The 21,020-nt window shown below is 33.8% G+C and overlaps 1 long non-coding RNA gene across 1 annotated transcript; it reads right to left on the reverse strand.

Moving 5' to 3' along the window:
* Positions 1-2,174: 2,174 nt before the first annotated feature.
* Positions 2,175-5,373, reverse strand: LOC149544076 (uncharacterized). The gene is made up of 2 exons (XR_016355265.1): positions 2,681-5,373; positions 2,175-2,505 (listed from the first exon to the last, which is right to left on the reverse strand). It is a non-coding gene; the product is annotated as an uncharacterized LOC149544076 (long non-coding RNA).
* Positions 5,374-21,020: the final 15,647 nt, after the last annotated feature.

A 21,020-nucleotide genomic window follows, 5' to 3' on the forward strand; every position in this document is an offset into this window, starting at 1 on the left:
TATGTCTGAAGGTATTGATCCTGGTGATTATGCTATTGTACAAATTTTGAATCCGGGAGATAGTAGATGGGGTGTCAACCTTGGAAAAATACTGTGTCATGGAAAGCAATGGGTTTTTTGGGATGGGAAGTGGACTCCACCCCCAGCTGGGAGAGGATCATCTGTGAGTCTGATTATCAAATTATTATGGACATGTTGAATAGCCAAAGCTTGGAGAATGTTAGATGGCAATTAGCTGCTTTGGTTAGACAGACTTTAAGTCTTTGTAAGTCCTTGGACTTTATCTCTTTTTGTCATAGCCCTAGAGAATGGAATAGAGTGGCTGATTATTTGGTGAAGTGGGCTTCAAAGAATGTGGATGGATGGAATATTAGTGGAAGAGATGAGTTACCTATTGAGTTTAGTGGGATTGTTGAGCAGCTGTTATTGGATGACATGAAGATGTAGTGTTGTTGTGGGTGATGTGCCTTTGCTTTGTACTTTGATTTTGGTTGAATAAATTTTTACCCCCTTTTTTTCAAAAAAAGAATGCTAGCTCATTTCAATATATACAAATATTTCTTACTCATGAAACTAACACAATTATTTCTATAATTAGAAACTATAAAAAAATTCTATTGATATTTTTTCAATTCATTAGTAACATTATTTTTTCCTCTTAGATGATAGAAAAAATAAATAGATCTATCCAAAAATAATAATTAAATAACCTATCATATTGTAAAATTACTTTAAAATGGCCTTTATATTGTTCACCAATTCTATCAAACTACTACACCTTGATCAAATAACATCTCAAAATGACCTGATGACATTTAAAGTACATTACCTAACCACAGTATTATATATCTATACATGTTTCTAAAAATGTTAGGAAAAGAACATAATCATATCAAAAAAGGATTATAACAGTTTGTTCATGTATTATAAAATAAGTATGCTTCAAGAATTTCATTTGAATTATCAAGTAATTTTGACTAATAGTTGAAGCACTAAGGGTTCTAAAATAATCAATTAAAATTATAATTGTATAAGATCAAGATGAACACCTCAAATCTCAAAAGCAATAAATGGAGTCTTATTCTTGACTAGATGTTATTTTTCTCATGTGCACCCTAAATTACCAAATATAAAGGATGATGTAATTTTAAGTTAAGTTGAAAATATATCAAGTATAGGAATTGAAAAGATATAAAATATTTAGATTCTTTGAAGAATATGTATGTGTGTGTACACGCACGCGTGCGTGCGTGTGTATAAATAATTTCAAATAATACATACTAATAAATATAATTAAATTTTTGATCGTATTAAGTTGAATATGTGTTTAATTAATTAATATTTATAAATACCTAACACATTATATACTAAATATTTTATTTACTATTATATGTAGATTGTGATAGTATTATCAAGATTGAATTGTCTAGTTTTTGAGTCAAACTTCTTAACCTTGTTAAACAAATGATGGTGCACACTCATGAAAATGAGTAAAATACTTAGCCATCATTACAAGAAGGTGATGTACATAGAGCTAAAGGACTAGTACTTTTGGGAAGGTCACCCATTGGAAAAATGGTTAACACTCCCTTAGGATTCATGACAAGGGATTAAATGTCTCCCATGTACTATAAGTTGAGTGGTTGTATCAAGCATTGACAAACTGGTCTTTTGGTGCAATGAAAACCCTAGTCTAATGAGTGGTGTTAGAGCTTGGTCATGGGTTCAAATTCTCAAACCCTTGGGAAATGCTGAGGGGGAGATTGTTGGAAAAATGGTCAGCAATTCTCTCAAGATTTGTGACAAGTGCTTAACACACCCATCCTACTATTACTCCATCTCAAGTGCACTTAACCATAACGTTTTCTCTAATATTAAGCTAACTTTACTATATTAATTATAGGTGAATTTTATTATAGATATTAATTATATAATTTATTTTATTTTATTTTGTAGTGCATATTTCGAAACATGCTATGTATAACTATAAATTCAACATCTAAAAATTACAAATTTAATAATAAACATAATATTTTAACATGAATGACATAAGATTAAAGAAGATATGATATTGAATAATATATGATCCTAAATACAACATTTATTTATTAGTTAATATGATAGAGAAATAGCATATAACTATAGATATAATAATTTCAATTTGCTAAGTAATATGTAATAATAACAATCCTTATTATATCTTCTGATAAAAAAAAAGTCATTGTTGCTTCATATTTATTGATCCCCATTTTCCTCCATATATCTCTATCTCTTCCTCTTTATCTCCCTATCTCCCTCTCTACCCTTTGTCTTTAAACATTTCTCGCTCCTCTCTCCGTTCTTGGGCTCATATATACATCACTTTTACTTTTTATATGATATATTTCTTTATCACACTATCTCACCACCAATATCTCTATCATATCCTTTACTTCCCTTTATTTTTCTCCATATCTTCATCTCTATCTCCCTAATTCTTTATCTATAACTCTATAAAGATCGCCCCTGCAAAACCAATGCCACATTAGCAATCTCCATAAAATGCAAAAATTTCAACGAGGGTCAAATTCTTTTGAATATTGACTAGTCAACATTAGTTGATTAACTATCATTAATTTTAAGAAAAAAATGATACACATACATATATGCTCAAATTCAAAGAAAACCATAATTTCGTTACCATATTTCAAATACCAAATACCAGATACCAGATACCAGATGATCTATCCATGATGATCAAGTTGAAAAGAGTTCCAGAACCTGTTTAAGAACACAAGGTGCGAGAATATTGTAGGAGTACTTTACCACCCTACCACGAAGTTGTTAAACTTCCCCAGAATCTTTCCTAACATGAAAGATACCCAGCTTGACAACAAGATAGTCTAAACAAGTAAAACTTATAGGAGTAATGGAATTGTGTAGTAACAAAAAGTCATATTCTAAAATTAATATACTACACAGACATTCACAATAACCATATAATTAGGTCAGTATCCATCTTATCATAATTAAAAGAATTTATCCTTATTTCCAACTCACATCATAATCATCATTTATGCATGTGAAACATGTAAAATAAGAATCATAAGAAAATCCATAATATGGTATCCTCAATGATCCATGTAAAATCATCATAAAATTATTATATGGCTTTATCAGCCTATCATCTTCAACATCAACCTTGTAAAAGCATGATTTTCTTGAAATTCTATACTTATAAAGGAAAGTAAACATACACTTAATTAACAAACATGTCAATTTCATAATACTTCTTTTATTTATTCATATAGTTTGATATGCCATTTACTTCAAGAATTCTAATTATGGAAATCATAGTAATAATAAAATACTCATTCTTCTTGACTAATGGTAACATCTATATTCAATGTATAGCATGTACACTATGAAACAACACTCAATCACTAAATACAACACTATGGTACCATGAAGTAATTATTAATCCCTTAACTCCCATTTTTATCTTTAGCACATTTAGTCTAGTGCTGTGACCGAAAGAAGAAAGGTTCAATCATCATGTTCATTGATTTGTGTAAATGGTGAGAAGTAGTTCATACCAATTGGGAATGAATGATAGAAACTATTCCATGCAGAGAAATGTTTCACTTCTAGTGTAGACCCAACTACTCAAATTACTATTTTAGTTTCTAATCTACAAGAAGAGCAGGCATGGAGCCCCAGTTTTTAGTTTAACTCATGTATTTAGTCCAACATCTATGACATTCCTAGATGGTGAGGATGTTTACTATTTAAATAAATTTAGGGCTTTCTGAGCCGCTACTCTAAAAGTATAGAGCCCACCAGAGGCTACAGTAACTCAAAAAGAATGAAGGAAAATCTCATAATGCTAACAATTTAGTTCATAGAGTCTCCCTTGCTGTCGTTGAGAAGGTGGAGCTGGGCGTTTCATCCCTAGAGACAAAAATGCTATCCATGAAATCTTTCCAAAGCTCACTGTGGGTATGGTTTGAGACAATTTTAATTGCCTCTACATAACATATGATGGAGGATTTAAATTATCAGACTTCTTAACTCTCAGTTCAGTACAAGAACATAGTTTTACCCCTTTCCAACAAGCATTAAACAAGATTTACACAATTTCAGCAGTTGAGAATAATAAAACAGAGCAATTCTTTGGTCAGACTAGTAAGTAAAATGAGCTCGATGCAAATCAAGAACCTGGTTTAACTGCAGTCATTTTCCTCAGAGCATTTACTTTACGTCTTGCTTCTTGAGGGATCTGATGCTACCAGATAATCTGCTTTCTATCTTTTTGTTCACTTCTTCGGATTTGTTCTCGGAACTTTTCAGTTTCTCCTGCTTTTGCTTCTCGTTTTTTCCACTCTCATCGACTGCAGACATGGACCATCTCCAGCCTAATCTTCCTCTGTGAAATAGGATCAGTGACACAAAACCTGGTGTACCTGTAGTTCATCTCATCCGTAGAACTGCAATTACGTGCATTTAAGACCAGTTGCATAGTCACCATCTTTGACACAAATGTCGTGATCATGACAACTCCCCGATGAGAAAACCCCATTCGAGCCTACTGCTAAAAGTAGCTCGATTAACATGACAACTAGGGAAATGTTTTGTCTGTCCATCATTTATGTAATTGTTCCTCATAGTAGAATGGCAGAAGGAGAAATTGTATCTAATCCGATAGTACATATCCACTTAGTGTTTTCTTTGCACGCACTTATTTCTGTAAAAGGCATATTACTAGTAGGAAGCAATAACGTGAATGAGTAGGCATCTATATTGGGTGCCATTTAATCACGCTGAAAACTTTCCCCGGACACAAATCGGATTTGCCATATCAGCTCGATACAACAAAAATCAGGTATTCAACAGAATTGCTCTAATCGTCCAGATTCATGACGGTGCACGAAATTCAAAAAGAAGCGAATCAATAGGTTGAAATTAACTACATTCATTTTAACCCTAACCATCAACCACTAATGCAAATTTTAATTTTATAAACAATAAGAATTTTTAAGAATAAAACCTATGTGGCATTAAGTTCACCGATTTATTAGGTTTGAGGGAAAGCAGGTTGTGACAAACTCTCCTTCTACCTCTCTGTGTCTCTCTATATATTTCACTTTTTGACTATTCCTTCTTGATAGATATAAGCTATAACGTCTTCACTCTCAAATTCATTGTTAAAACTATATAAGCTATATCTCTCATTCTACAACTGTTGTATGTACGCATTGCACACTAAGGTTGCTAGATATCTACTAAATAAAATGTTACGTTTGAGTCCTTTCTCCATGAATTTCATATTAGAAAATCTCACTAAAATTAACTTAATTCAACATGCGTTGTCGCTGCTGCTGAGGTTTACGCAACGTTGGGATGTTGGACATGTACAGATTGGTGGGTTGAATACAAATAAATAGATTTTGAGAATGCAGAAAATGTTGAACCGGCCATAACAGAAGTCTGATTGTGAATGACCCTTCGAATTTCAAAAGACTTGGGCTCTCATCAGATAGGCGGCTTTGAAGTCGGGTCTTGCCTTCCGTCGTAACGTGCGGAAGTAATAAAAATCATACTTGAATACTCAAATGTATTCATCTGCAGATATGATTCTAGTGAAGTCGAACTTCTCGGAGTTTATATTGATTATAGCAATAAATGTTATTTTAATACTTTTAAAAACTTTTTGGATTTGATTGTTCAAAAGGTTTTATCTACATTTGAACTATAATATTCTATTTCGTTATCAGAATGCACCAAAGTCAGAATTCTTATCCATGATTCATTGTTAGAGTAAAGAAAGTCGATATTGATACTGTATTACCCGAACATTGATGGTTCTTCACGTATTGATAATGGATCACGTGATCAAATGATAATAATGTACTCTATAATAATAATAATTAATGACAAAGAGTTGTGATCAATAGAAAATATATTTGCACATTAAAATCTGAAAGCTTCCAGAGAAATGTTTGAATGCTGACCCAATGTTGTGTAAACATATACGGCTTCTCATTCAATCCAGACTGTACGATGGCAAACATCTTGCGCTTCATGTAGCTCGAGTGCTCATGCGTGCCTGTATAGATAGACAAATAAAAATGACACGAGGACCGTCGTATGATACACGGCTATTAAAGTCGGGTCATTGCTTCTTTGGTTTTTTGCGTCATTCCGACCTACGCAAGGCCGACCTAAATGCCGTGTGCCCTTCAGAGTTGAAGGTTGATGGCGGATGCAACAGTGCCTGCAATGTACTTCAAACTGATCAGTATTGATCTTAAATAAAATATCAAAGATGCTGATTTTTTATTTTTTTTAAAAATCAATAAACAAGTATTTTTTTATAGCAAAAGTGGACAAATAACTGAATATATATATCATTTAGATATATTAACTTGATTCAAAAGCTCAACCGGGAAAAGATCAATAAGAAAACCCAGAATCATCACTAAGTACAATAGTTAGAAACATCAAAAGTTACAAACAATATCCAATTTGTGGAAAATATGAAAGAAGGAAATATTATTGTAGTTGACATTTGAATATTAAATATAAGTAATAGAATAACACAAGGAAGTCTAATATATAGTGTATATCTTAAATTTGTCTAAGCTAGTTTCAATTTAAGCTCTTTGTAGTTTTTCTTTAAACCTGTACATAACATTCACAAAATGAAATAGAATTAGGTGACTGTGTGTCATATAAAACATGTTTAAGAAAAATTATAAAAACATGTAAAATATAGAAGCTGATGTTCATATATAGTAGAAGTGGATGATGGTAATTTGAATTTAGATACTTGATTTGTTATAGTTTTGATGAATATGATGCCTCTATGGAGAGTTGTAGTAAACGTGCATCCTCTATTTTTTGACCAACAATACATGGATTTTTTTGCGTACATGCATACCTGTCAAATGTGAAATTGGGGTGTATGTGTAAGGAAGAAAGCTCTTTGACTCTTGAAATTGCTGTGAAAGTTAGTCCTTAGCGATCAATGTTGCCATTGTCAATTGTAGCATGTTGCAATGTTAGTCCTTGTGCTTTGTGTATGGTCAATGCCCATGCCATTTTAAGAGGTACTTGTCAACGAAGTCCTCGGGTCAATGGTGTTATTGGAACATCCATTGGGTGATTTGGGTCCCATGGTGGGCCTGTGTAGTTTCTAAAGTGGACAACAATGAAGAGTGAGAGTTGTGGTGGTTTCTTAGTGGTTGCATAAACAATTTTTTGTACTTGTCCAAGTGCACCATTAACAAGGCCTATTTCCACCCACAAATTGGAGGCTAACATGACTCTTGCCTAATATGTAGAAGTATCTTTGACTCTAGTTGTTCATCAACATCATTTGATATTATAGAACCTCTAAGCTATTCTACAATGTAGAGGGCTACTGGCATTGTTGAAGCTATTAAAATTTGTTTATTATGTAACAATACCATTTCATTTGTGGCAAATAAATGTGTAGATTGTTGGAAACTGGATTGTTGCTCAGAAGTTAGAGTGGAGCTTGATCTTGACAATAGAAGTTTCTAGTTAGCAATCATTGGTATTGCATTTCATAAGTTTGACAAAAGAAATCAAAAGTTTACTTGAGCATCATCTTCCCCATTTTGACAAAAAAAAGTTTCGTAAAGTAATAATTGTGCTGAAGCTATGCCATAGGGTTCCCCCATATGAAGTTGAGGCATACATTGGAATGTATTTCACTAGTGGTAGTTGCCCCAAATTACCAAATAGAAGAATGGAACAACCTCCAAATGGGATAATGTTTTGGCATGGGAACGCTTCTCGCAAGCATCTGTCAATTTTTTCCATTATCTTAGGTCCTATGAAACTCATCTCATCAATTAGAACATATTTGATGAAGTGCATAGCTTGTAAAAAAGAAGAAAGTGATTGACCTTGCATTGGTGCCATTTCTCTAATTGGAATTTGAAGTGCTAAATGAATTTTGGATGCTCCAATATTGAATGCTACTACCCCTGTTGGTGCAAGGAGAAGAACTGGTGATGGCCCATTTGGTGTTGATGGCCCAAATGGAAATGTGATCTGCAATTTTTTTGTGGACTGAAAGGGAAACAAATGTCCTACTACAAATGGATAAAGGCAATTTGAGTAGGAGGTGGGATGTTCCTTGAGCTCCAATGTCTCTTTCAACAAGTGATTCAATTAGCATTTTTCTAATTGCAAATTCTACTGGTCTATTTGATGCACAATTGGTGGATATATGAGATAGAATTGAATGATACATTTCAGATTTATGTTCAGCTTTTGAGGCATACTTTGCTATATATTTGAGAACTGCATTTATTGATAAGATTGGCTGATAGTCTACATTAGCACTCCAAATGGACAAAATTGGAGGTGTTAGTGTTTTAAAACTACTGAACAACAAAATGCTCAATACCAAAATGATATTACTCACACAACCTAAGGATTAGCCAATTCCTATTAACAATTATATGTGCAACCCATTTGGACCAAACTTCAATAAAACCAAGGGCGGTTTTCTACTCTTTAGGATCTACAAAACTAGGGTGGGTATACCCAGGGATTATTCAAGACTGGAAAACATTGTATGAGAATTACTTTAGTTTGATTTTGATTATCATCTCAAATTCTCAAATACATACATTATTTTGATATTTTGATAAACACATCCCATATAACAAATTTGGCCAAAATTCTTCTATAGATTTGCACGTGTTCTCAACAATAGTGGCTAACCGAAGTCGAAACATTCCATGCAAACAAGTATCGAAAAATAGTTAATCTTCTTTGGAAGGAATCTTGTTTATCATCAAAACCTTGCAATTTATTTAATAGATCAAAAATCTTTTCTATTTGATTACAGGTTAGCTAGATAGCATATATACACATAGCAGTGATATCTTCATTTCTTTCTATCCATTTTTGTACAATGAGTTAGAATGCAGCTTCATTTCTTCTAAACTTATCCCTGATAGCTACAATCCTTGTTATTAAATCAAAAAATGATGGCCATTCAATTCAGTCCATTAAATACATGATACCCTTCCTCAATTTTTCTTCATATTGATTATTAAGTTCTACATGCAATGCATATAACTTATTTTTCTCCTCTTCAAAATCCTCTGTAGTATAGAACTAAGGCCTTTATGGGGTATCAGGTATCTCAATAATTGGTGTTGCTTTAAAAGGTTTAATAGGTGGCTGTGGTGGGTATGCAATCCTGGGTTTACTAGACTCTCCTAATTTTCTTTTCCCAAGAATCTTCTCCATTTGATTTACTTTATTTTCTAATGTTTGTATTTGCATACCTCTCTCCTCATATGCTTTTAGAACTTCTTCAAACCTAGCATTGTGTTGGGAAAATTTATCTTCCTCTTGGCTAGATACCATGCTACCAAATTTTAGCATCTTTGATGCCATTCCAATTATTTGTTGACTACCTATTTCACTAGCCCTGAACACTATCAATGCACTAGTATGCTCTACAGTGGAAATCTCAGCCATTTTGGTATTTTTCCTTTTCTCCATGGACCATATAACAAGGGCTTGGTGGTCATCACTAAACTTGACTCCTCTATGAGCCTGTAATATTTCTTCCATAGCCCTTAGTTGAACATCCCTCTGTTTCCTTACTGAATAAAAAAAAATGGCATTTGCTATATCACATTCCAGTAGAAGGAGGACTCCTGATTGTTTAACTATCTGCCTCCTAGCTTCAGGAGTAAATTGAGAAAAGTCATTCAAAAAGTTAGACTTCACCTCTTCCTTAATATCTGAATCAGGTTTGTCTAGCTATTCTGCCTTTATCTTCTCACAAGTTTTCTCAAAATTTCCCATTTTTAATCTCCACAAAAATTGAGCAAAAGCCTTAGATTTTACAAAATTCTCATCATTAATAAACCTCTCAAAGGCTTGGTCAACTATCAGATCAATTTCCTTACCTTGGTAATCAACCACAGTTAAATCCAAGGAAGGTATAAGAGGTTCTTGTGGTTCTGCAATATCCTAATCTATGGAGGTAATAATTACATCTGTAATGACCCTTTTTAGGTCATTCATTTTTTTATGGTTTTCTTTCTTTTTCTTTTTGTGAACAAATAATACATGCCATAGTTTGTTCAATGAACATACTCACATCCCTGAATGCACGACACAATTTGCTTTCCATGTAATTTGATTTACCTCTACATGATTCATTGTGACTTCCTGCACACAATTCCTTTCATCTCCTTTTCTCTGACTATGGTGTTGTTATTCCATGGTATATATCTCTTCGAATGTGTCCCAATTCCTTCCTACGCATGCCTCTTAAATATGAGTATGGTGCTGTGTGACCCTTCAAGCATTTGATTAAATTTATAATGTGGGTTGTGTTTTTAGACTTGTGTAATGATTGTATAATCATATATTAACTAATAATGATATTAGTAATATCACTATAGTATATTTGCTTTATATATTATCTATAATATTCATTTCTCATATTTAAGTAATATGTTATTATAATATACATTATAAAACTATTATTGTTAATTGATATTACTTATAATTAATATTATATATCTCATAGGTTATTATATTATACTGACTAATTTGTTAATCAATTTATTTTCATTAATAGTATATGTAATATATTTAAATAAATTATAATTTATTTTATTATTTATTTAATTACTAAATCTTATAAATGTGGGGACATGATATTATCTTATCTATATATATTGTTTTATATTGCCAAATATATCATTATTATAATGGATTATAATATCATTATTCTTAATTATTATCATTATATAATATGTTATTCTAATTTCCATATATCCTTAAATTTGGGCTCATGACAAGTCCGCCCCTCTTGAATTTGCTTGTCCTCAAGCAATAATTGTTTTCATATTTGTTTCACCTTATATAACAAAATTGACTACTAGATCCCACTCAAATTTTTACTTATAAGATTACACCATTCTATTCTATAAAGAGCCACACATGTAGTATGCATTTGAATGCAAAGTATACATATGAATGTATGAAGACACAAAGAAAACATGAAGCATACACATTGATGCATGGAGACACGAAGTAGACACGATGTAGACACATCATACATAACCTTGATTAGATCATAAAATGCACAATGACTATCCTTCTTCGTTAGGCTTATAAACCCTGCAACCACAAAATAAGCATCAGTACATGCATATATACAAACTTCAAAGAAATTTGAATGATATTAAGTTAATCCAATCCAATTCCATTCTAAGCCCAAGAGTAGAACTTTGGCCCCCTTGGCCTCGGTAGTAGGTGTTAGGCATCCACACGAGGTGGTCTACTTTGTGGATTGCTTGTTTGGCTAGAAAGGTTTTTGTGAAAAGGAGTCATTACTATCTTTCCCTTAACTAACACTACAATAGGGTGTCCTAACCGCTCTCCCTTGATTGTAGACTCCATAGGAAAGTTGATAGGGTGCTCTTACTATCTTCCCCTTAACTAGTACTACAATAGGGTGTTCTCCCCTGATCGCAGACTCCATAGGAAAGTGGTAGGATTCCCTTACTATCTTCCCCTTAACTAGTACTACAATAGGGTATCATAGTAGCTCTTCCCTGATTGTAGACTCCATAGAAAAGTTAAATATGGCCTTTCCCTTAACTGATACTACAATAAGGTGTCTTAACAGACCTCCCCTAATTGTAGACCCCATAAGAAAGTTAAATATGGCCTTTCCCTTAACTGATACTACAATAAAGTGTCTTAACAGACCTCCCCTAATTGCGAACCCCATAGGAAAGTTAAATATGGCCTTTCCCTTAACTGATACAACAATAAGGTGTCTTAACAGATCTCCCTTAATTGCAGACCCCATAGGAAAGTTAAATATGGCCTTTCCCCTAACTGATACTACAATAAGGTGTCTTAACAGACCTCCCTTAATTGCATACCCCATACGAAAGTTAAATATGGCCTTTCCCTTAATTGATACTACAATAAGGTGTCTTAACAGACCTCCCTTAATTGCAGACCCCATAGGAAAGTTATAGACAGTAGGGTTTCTATATAGTCTTTCCCTTAACTAGTACTACAATAAGGTGTCTTATAGACCTTCCTTGATTGTAGACTCCATAGGAAAGCTACTTGAAATCCCTAAATCATTTCTCAATTTTGCACCTTTATGATTACATTAATTAAGAAAACTTACAATTTCATATTTTTCATTTATATTTCATTTTTCAAATAGTGAATAACTCATATTTAGACAAAAAAAAAATTAATTAAAACATGTTACCCAAAACATTAGGCCCACATATTTATTCCAATCATTGATAACTTTATTGATAATTTATCATACTTTAAAAAAAAAAAGTATAAATATAATTCAAAATTAGTAAAATTAATTTATTTCTTTCAAATAAATAACTAATAAATAACACGTCATATACGTACCTCATATCCTTTAATAGAAAAGCTAATATCAATTTAGTTATTAACTTAAATGTATATTATTTAATAAAAAAACTAATACCAATTTAATTATCAACTTTAATATGCATTCTTTAATTTAATGTATATTCTTTTAATTCCATTATATATTCCTTTTAATTAATATTATTCCAATCTTTAATGTATATCCTTTTTTATCCATATTGATTCGATTTATCAACTTAATATATTCTTTAATCAATCTAATAATAACTACCTTTGATCACTTTAATTAAACTACCTTATATCAATTCGGCTATTCATATATATGCATACCTAATAATGCCTGCGTATGGGGGCAGTACCTTCGTTAGTTCTGCCCAGGGATCTCTGGCTGTACCTATGACATATGGCCGTAGGTGAAGTTAATCTTTGCTGGCGTGAATCTTTCACCATATGTGGTGGAAATTACTTATCACACCCTTCCTTATTTTCCTTCCAAACTTTCGCTATTGATGTGGCAACTGAGTTGGATGCCAGACCTCCCTTTTTTATGCACTTCCGGTGGTTGCTTCTCTCCACGTGATTCGATGTATGTCTTGCTTCTACATAATTCAGTGTTGATAATGGCATAGAAGTCTTCTTTTAATCACCCAAAGAGCCGCATGGACAAAAACCTTTTTTGGATCCAAGGTGTCCATTTTATATAGGCTTCTACGTTCCACATTTCCTTATCCATGCGTGCAATCGTCCAAGATAGAAATCACATTTTGATGAAACGGTATGGACACACCTCAGAATACACAAGTCTTCTTCAAAGATTCTGTTATTGATCTCAGAGATTGCAAAATTCATCTGAACTAAGAAGGTCGATCGCCAAACTTGGTGATGAACTCCAATGAATTACATGCATTCCAGTCACCCTATGCCATTCTCTGCATCTCCATGGACAGAAGAAAGGTGTCTTTAATATGATATGTCCTCCAAGAATTCTTAGGTGGCAGCAAAACCATTTCTGTCTCTGAAAAGAGATCTTTGAAGCTAACTCCTCAGAAAATTAAGCTCGATCAGAACACCATTTATTCTTATCGATGGAGCCAAAGTCAATAATTCCTCGACATCATCCCGCGGCAATAGCCTTTCTACTCTTTTGCATCATCCCGCTCAATTATCTAACGAACAGATAGATGATGGAATTAGTGAGAAAGAAGTTGCCATTGCATAGGACGATATAGCAACCCTTCTGTATTCATGAGGAACTATGGGTAAGAGCAAGGGGGTCCTTCTAACGCATAGGAATTATATCACCATCATTGCAGCCAACCGTGCAAGATACGAAATGCAAGGTATCTACCTGTGCAAAGTATCAATTTATTATATCTATGGCCTTATCTTCACATTGTGCTCGCTAGCAGCCAGGGTGACCGTTGTGATCATGCCGAGATTTGATATGAACGAAATGATGCACAATATAGAGAAATACAGGGTGACTTTCCAACTGAGTACTTTCCATAGGATGGCAAGAAAGATGCTCTGATACCACTTGTAATGACCTTTTCTAGGTCATTCATTTTTTTTATCATTTTCTTTCTTTTTCTTTTTGTGAAGAAATAATACACCATAATTTATTCAATGCACATACTCACGTCCCTGAATGCACGATACAATTTGCTTTTCATGTAATTTGATGTACCTCTACATGATTCATTGTGACTTCTTGCACACAATTCCTTTCGTCTCCTTTTCTCTGACTATGGTGTTGTTATTCCATGGTATATATCTCTTCGAATGTGTCCCAATTCCTTCCTACGCATGCCTCTTAAATATGAGTATGGTGCAGTGTGACCCTTCAAGCATTTGATTAAATTTATAATGTGGGTTGTGGTTTTAGACTTGTCTAATGATTGTATAATCATATATTAATTAATAATGATATTAGTAATATCACTATAGTATATTTGCTTTATATATTATCTATAATATTCATTTCTCATATTTAAGTAATATGTTATTATAATATACATTATAAAAATATTATTGTTATTTGATATTACTTATAATTAATATTATATATCTCATAGATTATTATATTATATTGACTAATTTGTTAATCAATTTATTTTCATTAATAGTATATGCAATAATATTTAAATACAGTATAATTTATTTTATTATTTATTTAATTACTAAATCTTATAAATGTGGGGACATGATATTATCTTATCTATATATATTGTTTTATATTGCCAAATATATCATTATTATAATGGATTATAATATCATTATTCTTAACTATTATCATTATATAATATGTTATTCTAATGTCCATATATCCTTAAATATGGGCTCATGACAACATCCCCTTCTCCACCAATTTATCTAAGTCGCTCCCTTAAAGATGCTTCATTATCTATCTAGATTGGGGATTGGCTTGGGGAGTATTGTTCTACTTGAGAAGAAGAAGACCCTTACTCTAATTTTTGCCTTTTTGGAGCACTGCTTGTAGATGGTCTTTTTGGTCTTGGCCTTTGATGAAGGGGTGCCTGTTGCACACTTTGAACCATCACATAACCTGCCCTTCTCTGCAAGGTATATTGGCTAGGAGCCATTATATTTTTTCTGCTTAACTTCCTTTGCACTTCTGTAGCCTTCTTTGGATATGTCTCAACATATGTGGCTTTCTTTTCATTCATAGTTTGGATGATCACAACAAACTTATTCATTAATGCTTGCTTTTTGGCTCCCCAATATTTTTTAATCTTTCAATGGATCATACTGGGGGTCAAAACCATTAATAAATTCTAGGGTCTTACTGAATACTATCCATTTTTCCTTTCTCAGTTCTTGTTTTTGCAAAGTGAAAATATTTTTGATTATATCCTTTGGATAATAAACTTGTTGTACCATGCGAGAAGCTTTCACCCTCTCTCTTAAGAGGTCATAGAATCCTTCAGGATCAATAAATCTGGCATGAGATTCTACCATGTTATATCCATCTAGAAACAAATTCAGGTGCTTCCACCCTTTCCTCACAAAGAAAAAATCGTGTACCACAATAACAATTGGAAAAAAGTTACCCTTCTTAGGCAACTCCCTCTCATCTATAGTGCCTATTTGCCATAGGAGCTCAGCTATTCCTTTCTTCAAGGGCACATCAAAAGAAAACACATGTGGCTTCCCCAAAAAACCATATACTCTTATTACAGTTGAAATATTATAAGGGATTACATCCCCCCAATTATGAGTAACCAATAGTCCTTGTGCATGGTCCTTAGGTCTAACCAATTCTAACAATGCTTGTGGAATTCTAGGGCTGTCCCCTTTCAAAAGAAATCTAATATTTGATGCAAATTATCTATCAAACCTCACATAACTTGCATCTATAGCCTCTGAGGTCATATCCACAATCCATAACTGCACAGGATTCCTCTCTCCATCCTTGGTTGTTTCTAGCTCCATACCCCTGGAGAAAAAGGTAAATCCCTTGTACATGCATATATACATAAGTAATGAATACTAATAGAATGGTTTGTCCACTTTTCCTCTCTATTCCCACCAAACCATTGTGAATTTCCTTTGCAAGAAAAGTAGTGAAATCTAGAATGGTGCTCATCCCGAATTGAAGAGTTTGAGCCATAACAAGGGCAATTCAGCTTGGGATTTGATCAGCTTCATCTATCTCAAAAATTTTACAAAGAGAAAAATATAATGCTTGAGCCCTAAGGTTGAAATGCCTTCTTAGCAATGGCTCTGGGGTACTAGCTGTAATCACAGGCAAAGTGTCAATTTTAGCAGCATGCTCCTGTAGTGGCCCTGTTCTTAGGTAAATCCTTTTTGTATCATACCTTTCTTGAAGGTCATCCATGTCAATATTTTCATGCAAAGCATGGTTAGGATTGAGGTTGAAAACCTCACTAATTAATTCAGGGAAAACCCTAAAAAGATTCACTCTAGCATGGTTCTTTACCCACCCTGTGATTGGATCATATTTCTTTGCCAAATCCATCAACATATTAGTATCAAAGAAAACTGTGGGGATTGTTAATTTACCAATGTCAAACTCCCATACATTGCTCATAGGAGTGTCCAGTTTTCACTCTGAAAACTATTTCTCAACCAACTCCAAACCCCCCACGAAAACCTGGGCATCTCTTACCCAATTTTCTTTCTCATAAAAAATTTCTGCTATAGCTACCCTAGGGTGTTTTGGAATGAGTTCCCTCCCCTAAGTTATTTAATGTACCAATAGAGGGAATTGTTCAAGAAAATCATCATGCATATAACATTTCAGATAATCCATTTGTCTAGTGAACTCTTTTCAGGGAGGCATTTTGAATAAAACCCTAGAAATTTTATAACAGCAGATACCTGAATTTGTAAAGAGTCACAGAGTACTTACCTACTAAAACTTGCACTTCTACACTGTGTGATTTCTTCTACAATTTACTAGATCGCTAGATAAAATTTTCATGCCCTGGCTCTGAAATTTTGTATGCCCTGATGTTCTCTCTGTGCTTTAGTGATTCATTAATGGTGAGATCGTGAGTTCATTTCATGCATTGAAATCGCACGAATGAAATCTGAACCATATTTACTCTCAGTAACCATCACCTCAAAATTGCAACCAAATTTGAATCCTATCCATAGATTTTCATCAGATCAGATGGCTTTGATTTAAAAGGCAACATGCTTTATGGCTGTAAAAATAAGGCCATGTGTCGCAATACTGCTTACCCACATTTCTTAAATTTCTTGCACCTTAAAATTGTGGGGAATTGCTGCTCATTGATCAAGACAAGATCAAGGATCAGATCGGTTTACATTTAAACAAAGTACAGTCAGCTATATTGACCAATAGGAAGCCTTTATATGAGTTTGTGCCTCCGGACAACTTCCACACCAGTGGGTCCCATATCTTCTTTTGAGCAAGCAGGTGCTTGAAATCATTCTTTTCACGTGTCAAGCTAGTGCATTCCCACTTTCCTTATTTGACGAGCATCTTCAAATCATAGGCTTGCACCAATCATCAATCATTGAAAGATCAATGATGGCAATGTTGGACTTCTCTAAACCTTACAAGATGGGAAAAGTGACATTACCATGGCCACCTATCTGCATGGTGCATACTCGCTTTGTTTAAACTTCACTCAAGTTCTTTATGTGGGAAAGTTCCCTTCGTTGATCAAGATAGGATCAATGGTGTGAAAAAATTTTTCACTTTATGATCATATCATCCACTTGAACAAATGAAATGACTCTTCTCAACCCTCATGCTCTGACCCACCTGACTACTGCATTAATTTCTGAGGTTTTCACGCCTGTAGCATAAGTATTTCCAGCTAAGCACAAATGGCAGACCACATGACATCACTCAGCATTCTTCCATAATTTGGCCCCACTATGACACACATTGCAAAGGTGCATACTACATTCCTTATTTGATGAGTAGCTTCATAATGCGGGATTGCACTAACCCTCGATCTTTGAAAGATCTATGGCTGATAAGGCTGCACTTCCATTTGGAAAGCAAACTTCTTTAGTAGCACATCTGGCAGTATGTATCAACAATCATTTTATAGTGTGTCACAATAGCATACATTTAGAGATTCTCGACCCCACCTTGCTATGTGTCAAAAAACCACTTGCCTGCATTATTTATCTCTCATGTAGCTTCAAAATTGGGGCATGCATTGGCCTTTGATCTTTGATAGATCAACAGTTATAGAATCAGGTATCTTAAATACCACATTGGTTGAAGTGATGAATAAAATATTTCCATCCATTCCAACTCATCTGACACTTGCCATGGAAGACATCTCAACATCACCCTTGGGAATGACAAGCCCATGTTGTCAGACTATGCCACTTTTCCCATTGACGCTTCCCCACATTATTTAATTCATGAGCATCTCCTTCTTGTGGGAAAGTGGTAGCCCTTGATTTAAATGAAATCAATGGTTGATGCTTCTTGGTGATAAAGGCATATTTCTGTTAGTAACTCAACCAATGACATTGCAGGAAATCTAGAACGTGCAAAAAAAGTATTGGCAAACCTATAAAAGTTTCTAAAAACTTATGACTCATCACAAACTTTATGGTTCACTAAAACTTCAAATGGGCAAGGGCTATGTGTCACCAAGTCGCATGCCTGCATTATTTAAAAACCTTGCATCTCGAAATTGTGGGAATGTGATACCCATTGATCTAAACAAGATCAATGATTGTAAAAACTTTGTATCATCAGAGGTATTTCTTAATAGAATGATCAAGCAATTTGTAGGCAAAGCACGACCACGTAAGGTTTAGGCAAAATTATAATGAATTCATGCTTGCACAAGCCCTTCCTTGGGGTAAAAGTAATATGCCTTAAGACCTTTTTTTTTTTAAATATTATTTTTTGAGGGTTTTCAAGACTAAGGTAAAATTTAATAAGGCATTTAGGGTTTTTCAACTGATTTCTCTGATGACCAACCTTGAGAAACTGACAAAGTTTCAATGACACAGAGATCATGGCATGAACTAGGGCAATCTAAGAAATTTAAGAAATACAATAAGTAAACCCTAAATTTCATAATATAATGCCCACAAATGATTTTTCAGTAATTTTTTCAAAATTTTCTCTATACTCTGAAAAAATCAGACCAACAGTGGCTCTGTCTAGGGATGATAGACTACTTGAGTCTATGCAAGAGTTTAGAATCTTTGGGAGAGCAGACCACATAAGTGGCTTTGAATGAAAACTTCTTTAGGGAGCAGAGAACAACACATAGAAACAAGAAACTAGACTGTATAGGGATATTTACATGGATATACAAAATATACAAAATGCACAAGAACGTAATGAAATCTAAAACTAACATTCATGGAAAAACAGATACCTTAAGAAAAGTATCTCTTCAAGAACTATCCATGAATTGGCAGTTCCAGAATATTGTCTAATAAATCCTTGATGACATAAGAATCTTCTCCCCATGATCTTTCAATTAAATAGGGACCTTCTGGCATTCCACATAAGGACTAAATCTCCATCTTGAAATTTCTTTCTTATTGTCCTTTTGTCATACAGTGTCTTGATTTGTAACTACAACTTTTGGTTTCTGATTGATGCCTCTTTTCTTGTTTCTGCTAACCTTACAAGCTCATCAAGCCTTTCTTGCATATCATCTGTAATATCCTCATCATATAACTGGATATGATTGTAGAGTCCCATTAAGTTGTTCTAAGGCATTCTTTCCTGAATTCCATATACCAAATCAAAAGGAGCTACTCCAATGGCTGTCTTGATAGTCACTCTATTAGCCCATATTACAAGTTGCAACTTAGAGTCCCATGCCTTCTTGTTATCATCCAAAGTCCTTTTAATAATTTTTAGCAAGCTTATGTTTGTAGATTCAGCCTATCCATTTCCTTGTGGATGATATGGGGAAGATGTTGACTTGGTTATTCCATACTTGTCACAGAACTTTATAAATTCCTCAGATTTGAAGCACATGGTATTGTCTATCACAATTCTTTGAGGGCAACCAAATCTGGAAATAACATTACTTAACAAGAAATTATTGACAACTTTACATGTTGCATTCCTTGTAGGGATAGCTTCTACCCATTTTGTAAAGTAGTCAGTAGTAACTAAAATCCATGAATAGCCAGTACTAGATTTAGGAGAGATCTCACCTATGAAATCCATACCCCACTGCTGAAATGGTGCTTGCATCTCAACTAGCTTTAAAGGAGTATTACCTAAATTTTTTAGTTTTCTAGCAAACCTTTGACAAGAATCACACCTCCTAACCATGATATGACCATCCTTGAAAAGGGATGGCCACTAGAATCTAGCTCTCATTACTTTGTGTGTAGTGGTTTTAGCCATATAATGTCCTCCACACACTCCATTATGCATCTCATTCAGAATTTCTTGAGCTCTTTCTTGATCAACACATTTCAGTAGTATCCCTTCAAAATTTCTCCACCATAAATTGCCCTTGACAATTATGTACCTAATGGCTTGCAATTTTGTGCTCCTCTTTTCATTTTCAGTCAAATGGGAAGGAGCTTCCATGTGTTGAAGGTAATAGATAACATTATCATATCAATCACAATGATCCATGTCACATGAATCAGTTCTAAGGCCATCTATTACCATATTAATCTGGTTAGCATCTAAATTAGATTGAACCATGAGTTTAGCTAAACCTTGACCTCTTACCAAATTTGTTATCCATATCTCAATATTAAATTCTAGGATCCTATTGATCCATCTACATCTTCTTCCAAACACTTCCTGCTGAGAAAATATATCTTTCACTATAGCACTAGGTACAAATGCAATAACAATAGCACCTACCAAGTAGCATCTAAAAGCCTTTCCATCTTTTACTAGAGCATATGATTGATTTTCATTTATTTTATATTTCAACTTAGCTGGCTACAATGACTTGCTAAAAAATGCAATCGGTTGTTCATATCCCTCATCATTTTTCTACAATAAGATTGCAGTTATAGTATGAAAAGAAGCAAAATAAAATATGTGCATGGGTTTAGTGTAGTTATGAGTTCTCAGCACTAGGCATTTTTTATTTCAATTTTAATATCCCGGAATG

Source organism: Cupressus sempervirens, chromosome 8 (assembly GCF_028749045.1).
Source record: "Cupressus sempervirens isolate cs-2001-9-10 chromosome 8, ASM2874904v1, whole genome shotgun sequence".
NCBI lineage: Eukaryota > Viridiplantae > Streptophyta > Pinopsida > Cupressales > Cupressaceae > Cupressus > Cupressus sempervirens.